The 6,402-nt window shown below is 35.0% G+C and overlaps 1 long non-coding RNA gene across 1 annotated transcript; it reads left to right on the forward strand.

Moving 5' to 3' along the window:
• The first annotated feature begins 2,172 nt into the window (after nucleotides 1–2,172).
• Nucleotides 2,173–5,629, forward strand: LOC128016455 (uncharacterized). Its single transcript, XR_008184178.1, has 6 exons — nucleotides 2,173–2,422; nucleotides 3,165–3,590; nucleotides 4,271–4,386; nucleotides 4,530–4,614; nucleotides 5,120–5,247; nucleotides 5,368–5,629. It is a non-coding gene; the product is annotated as an uncharacterized LOC128016455 (long non-coding RNA).
• Nucleotides 5,630–6,402: the final 773 nt, after the last annotated feature.

Genomic DNA, 6,402 nt, shown 5'->3' on the forward strand with positions numbered 1-6,402 from the left:
ATAGCGCCGACTTCAGTTACCCGCATGAGCCTGAGTTATGAATTTTTATCTGTTGTTATCAAGGGATAACAGACCTCGGAATGTCTCAACTGACCAATCAGAATCAAGTAGGGCTGTTCAAAAAATCGAATCCGATTTTCATGCACATCTCATCAGTAAAGACGCTCCTGTAATTAGAAGAATATCTCCAGCACGTGCATTCAAATCAGGGTTGCCAGGTTTTCACAACAAATCCTGCCCAGTTTCATCTCAAAACTAGTCCAAAACTAATCGCGATTCCAGGAGGTTCCCCCATAAAAATTGCTTCCCGGGGTTAAAATAGAAGTTTTTTTTTATCAGGGTTGCCTTGGTATAATTCGCATTTTAGGGGCTAAATATCACATTATTGGTATTGGGGTCGCTTCGACCCACGGACATGAAAAACAACCTCAGACTAATTTGGAACTGGAAGGACAAACGTTGCGATTGACTGGCAATGACAGCATAGCACAACTTAGAGGTCATCTTGATTGTTAAAAATGGGAGTAAAATCGTCAGCATGGAATGTCTAACCTCCAGCCTTCATCTACTGAGCCTTAGTGGTGAATTACTTGCCTCTTATCTTAGAGGCTGAACACTAGCAGATATTTGGACCGTTCAACTGGGTTTAAGAGAGATAATAACAGGGACACTAACCGTTTATTTTGCTCCAATATGGCAACTGTCAGCAGCTTTTACTTGTTTGAGCAAAGTATGAGAAAACAAGCCATTCTATTGTGAAGCAGCATGATGTTGCTCCAGGGTCTATCACTTTAATGGTTTTGCCTATTACTGGCTTGATTTTAAAGTCAATGTAAAGGATTCTCACATTGTTACTTTAATTGCAAAAATTCCCTTTTTACGATGTTCTCATGAAGTTCAGTATCCAGGTTTATTTCTGTGTACTGGCTGAAAGTGAAAGTTTAAAATATCTCCTTGCCTGCAGTCATGTTCTTTTAGATTCTTCATCTCGCCTCTTGATCTCAGTCCAGGTAAACAAACCTTTTTCAAGCTTTAGGAGGTTTTTAACTCTTCATCCAAACCAAAGTGAGAGGCTTCCTCTAGATAGATAGATAGATAGGCATCCTTGTTACTTTTGTAATTATACACATACTGTAAGTACTCAGTAATATTAGTAAACTACATGCACTTACTATGGTTTCTAAAAAAAAAAAAAGGCTTTGAAACCATTTTTTGCTCAGAAATTGCTTGTAAATTTCACAATTAATTGTAAAAAAGCGGTTTTGTAGTAGAATGAGTAAAACAGTTTTTTCTTAAATTTTTTTTGTGTAAACATTTGTAATGAATTCAATGAGTTCAAATGATAATCAAATATTTAACGTGCTACACGTTACAAATAACTGTACTTATTTAAAGCATGATAAAACTTAAAATATGATTTAAAATGTAAAGTTAAACATAGTTTGTAAAGTAAAACTTTTACATATTTAAGTTTACTCAAGTATACTTAAGAAACATAGTCATAATAGAGAACTCTTGAAGTACACTTAAGTGTCCTTTTATTTAATTAATATTATGCGCAAATAGTTTTTTTATTTGTATATTTTTAAAGATTACTTTAAAGATTTAAAATACACAAGTTACAAATTAAGCACATTTCTTTTTTCACAAGATGTTTTTCTCAGTGTTTTTTCCGAGCTTTTTTAAGTTATGATGCTTTTTGGTTCCAGTGACTGTGCATTTTATCTCTAGAGAAGAAAAAAATGCCCCTGATCTCCCTTCCTTGAAAAGAGAGAAAAAAAGAGCATTGAGAGCATGCAAAAATGTTTTCCTTTGACTATGTAAGGTTCATTAAATGCGTGCGTTGTTCATGTAGATGTCAGCGTGTTATTTCAGAAGTCACTGTCACAGCTGCACAGACAGATTGAGGGCAGTCAAGTGACAGCGATGACTGATAGTTTCACCACAGCCTGTCACCGCTCGGCCGACTGCCTCTTGAGCCACATGAAGAGCGTTTTCTTAGTGGGGGAGTGTTAAAGGTGTAAATTAAGAGTGTTGCTATTACAGTTTTTCTCAGTCGCTTTGGTGCATTTTTCAGATCAGAAATGAAATTCTCAAAGCTACTTATACAACCTCCACATCATCTAGTCATTTATACACATCATAAAACCAGATTCTCATTATTTTGAACAAGCAACCCATTCTCACTCCAAAGGCGTCAAAAACCGAAGCATGGTCAAGCGCCCCTAGCGTCACTTTTATGACGCCAAATGTGCCTCTCGGCGTCGAATATCGAAGCACTACGACCTTCATTGCTTTCAATGGGAAACTTTTGGCGTCAGAATTCGACACGAGGACATGAGATGTTTATCGCTATGAAATCACGTTCAAGAAGTCTCATTCAGCACACATCGCGATACTTGCTATCAGTTCCACAGTTTGGGTGAGTAGTCGTATATTTTAATGCCTTTTATAAAATGTATTCTGTCTTATTTATTAATCAGATTAGTGCCATATGTTTAATCGCTGTATTATATCGGTCATCCGCGGCTGTCTTTGAGTTTCATTGCGTTTAAATAAATGAACACAGCTGCTAATTAGTGTGATTAAACTCTATCTGTCACGTGACGTGCCATAGACCTTCGATCCGTTTTATATCATTATTAATTTCAGGATTAATGATGTAAGTTGTATTTGTAGTAAAATCATGGTAATCACGACACTTACAATAGTAATAAATGTAATGTGAAGTTAAAACACAGTAAACAGGACATTAGTAACTGTAGTTTTACTATGGTATATTAATAATCAATACAACAATACAATAATCACCAAACCAGCTATGTTTGTATCACTGTAATGTTAGTGTTTTTATGTGCTTTTATATGACAGATATCACAGTAATCATATGTTCTGTAGCATGCTTTTAATACCTTTTAATGTAAATCCAAAAAAAATAAAATAAAATAATAAAATAAATAATAAAACATGCATTTTTCCATCTTGCAGTTCTTTCATATCAGTTTATATATATATATATATATATATATATATATATATATATATATATATATATATATATATATATATATTATATCTAAATATTTTGCTCACAGATCATTATTAACATTCTGTATATAATTCAATTTTATTTACTCTCCCCATTTTATTATTTTTATTTTTAGCTGAAAAGACGTAAAGGCAGTCAGCCCAGTGGTGTTTCTGGAGAGGGATTCCTTGAGAAATGGAGAAGACAGAAAGCTGTGGAGGCAGATATATGCAGCAGTAAGTATGTGATAGTTTGTCCCTTTTATCAAACATTCCTGCTGTTATAATTTGTACAGCATTTGTTGTTTCTTAAACTGTTGCACTGTCCAAATACCCACACTTGCCATCTTTGCACTTGACCACTTGATTACTTATTTGACGTCTTTCCTGTATTTTGCCTAGTGTTCGAGTGAGCATGATGACCACAAGTGTGTGTCGAACTTTTCATGACCTGATGACTGTGTTTCCCAGTCCTGATCCTGGAGAAGCCCAGCACTGCACGGTTTTGGTGTCTCTCTTATCTGCCTTGGAGTCTTCACTGATGAGCTGATGAGTTGAATCAGGTGTGTTTGATCAGGGAGACATCTCAAATGTGCAGTGTTGGGCTTCTCCAGGACCAGGATTGGGAGCCACTGCCTTATGGGACACTTATGTGTTTACAGAGATTTTTAATATCTAATTATCAATATTTCACATACTGTACATTGGACAGCTTCCCATGACCTCTTGTGAGATCTCAGCAAAAAGTCTGACGATTTATTCCAAAACATGATGCATGATGGGATACACTAAGCTTTGTATAGCGCTCCGGAGCAGTATTGGAGAGGTTTAGTGTGTGTTAAGGACGCTGTGCTTTGGCATTATTAAGACCGGGGACAGTCTTGTTCACACACTGTCACGTACACACACTCTCAAGTGGCCAAGACTGCAAGTGTGGGTATCTGGACAGGGTCAAAGTCTTAAAAATGATCCCTAAACACATCACAGTCTTAATAATCCAGTTTAACACTTGTATGATATTGTACAAGCCCCAAGACGGTCTCATCTGACACTATCAAAAGAATTCATATGACTATAGCTTGCTATTAATTACTTGCTTTCAATAATGGATGCATTTAACATTTAATTATACAGCATCTTTACAGAGGTGTAATGTACAAGTTGCACGTAATTAATAATATTTCCTTCTTTCTGTCTTACAGGATTGTTTGAGGATAATCCTAATGCTGTTCTTCTTTTTCAGGTCTAAAATATCAAGCTCAACAGCTCACTCAAGAGCCAACCCTCACAAACCTTCCTAAAAACTAAAAGAGCTATTACTGAGTCTCAGCGAATCTTGCCATGATCAGCTCTTCCCAGGTACATTTGTTTAGAATATTTTTTTTAATCAACATTTACTCATCAAATGCTCTGGTCTGAATCTTACTTTAAATTAACTTAATTATGTTTAATGAGCAATATTAATTGCACACAGAGTAAGTAGAGATTTTCTTGTTTCACAGAAGAGAAGGAAGACCAAGGAAAGGATTTGCTCAGGATGAGGAATGAAGACGGCCATCTTGTGCTCAAACAAACAGAAGTCCTCTGGTATGTGTGTGTTGAAGCAATGCTGTGTTATACAACATTTTATGATGATCTCTCACAGAACTGGTCATGTCAGCCTTGATTTCTTTTTATAATATTAGAATTACAGCATGTTAGCAAAGTGTGACTGGACATTTTTAATATTATGTTTTTAAAAACACACCACCTGTTTTAAAAGTAGACAAGTATCATGAAATTGGTTTAGTTGATATAAACACCAATTGACATTATTTCATTGTTTTCTAAATGTTATGTTATAAATTGTGAATTGATAGTGGATTGGTTTGAAGCCAGGCCTTACACTGCACAGACTAAAACACATTTGTGAGAGAAGTCAGGAACTTTGGAGAAAGATTCTAGAGGAAGAAAACACATTTACTGCAACAATAGATGAATTCTAGAGTCTCTGAGAACTACACATGCTAATGCAGTCTCATGAGCAAGACCTTTTCCTCTGTAACTTTTTCTTAATTCTTAAATTTTTATTGCAGTATTTTAATTTGTACAGATGATCTCATCAGCCAAATGAGGGGTTTTGACCAAGTGATGCTCTTGAAAGGAGTGAAAGAAGAGGATGTGCTAAATTCTCTTCAGAGAAAAAGCTTCTCAAAAGGTCTCAAAACAGCTTGAAGAATGGTAAGTGTACAGTACTACAAGGGTCATAGTTGCTCACACTGCTAAAATCACACAGAACATAAGCTGAGCTCTCTGTCCATTAAACAACTTCATCTGGATTGTTTGTTTCATTTTGACCAGGTCTGGGATCTTAGGACTGAGAGATCCTCTGGCTGAGAACAAGCTACACCACATCAGTGCTGGATATCAACCACAAACTGTTTCCAGACATGAGAGAAGAACACGATGGGGAGATGAAACCAGTTTAGATGTGATGATGGGAATCATTATTTTCTGGAACAGTATCTCATGTCTTATATGTATCACATGATCTGTATCACAGTTGACTGGATGGGACTGTGTGACTTTTAAGGACATTTCATCACTCATCTGTGTGAACTTTATATATGAGGTTAATATATTTTTGATGATAATTATTTTCATTGAATCTTATTTGTCTTGATGCTACTTTATCAACTTTATAGTCTATGCTTCAATAAAATGAAAATGGTGAATATTGTGTTCTGAAGATTCTTGGTAAATACATCATTTTACTAGGTAGGCTCATATGTGTTTATTTTAGACTTGGAAAAACAACATATTAATTATTGGGATTATTTTTTTATTTAAGACATAAACATTTTTGATCGGATTTATAACATCTGGGACATCAGTACACCAGAAAGTAATTTTTTTATATTTTAGTAACAAATATGCACATTTTTTAGTGAAATAAAGGGAGTTACGGGATTAATTATTCTGCATTACAAGGTGGTGCCATGGGCTTTATTGTTACAAACAATTGAGGGATAACTGAGAATGTAGCAGGAATGATCAATGTGGATCTTGTACTGCATTAAAACCAAGAGCAGGCACATTACTGATGTCCAGCACCTGAGGAGCAAGATACAGTGAGGGTGAGGAGGACATTTTTACACTGATTTTTGCTAAATAGTTATATATATATATATATATATATATATATATATATATATATATATATATATATATATATAAATTAATATTCTTAGCACTGCATGAATTTGTCCTTGTGTAATAGTGAAGTATCACAATGTGTATACATTGTCCTTGATTACTGCTTTACAGGTGGGGAATAGATAAAGGCAAGTTGTTGCAGGTTCATCCATTATATTTCTTGCCATTTACTTCAAAAAT

The sequence above is a fragment of the Carassius gibelio genome, chromosome A7, assembly GCF_023724105.1.
Source record: "Carassius gibelio isolate Cgi1373 ecotype wild population from Czech Republic chromosome A7, carGib1.2-hapl.c, whole genome shotgun sequence".
Taxonomy (NCBI): Eukaryota; Metazoa; Chordata; class Actinopteri; order Cypriniformes; family Cyprinidae; genus Carassius; species Carassius gibelio.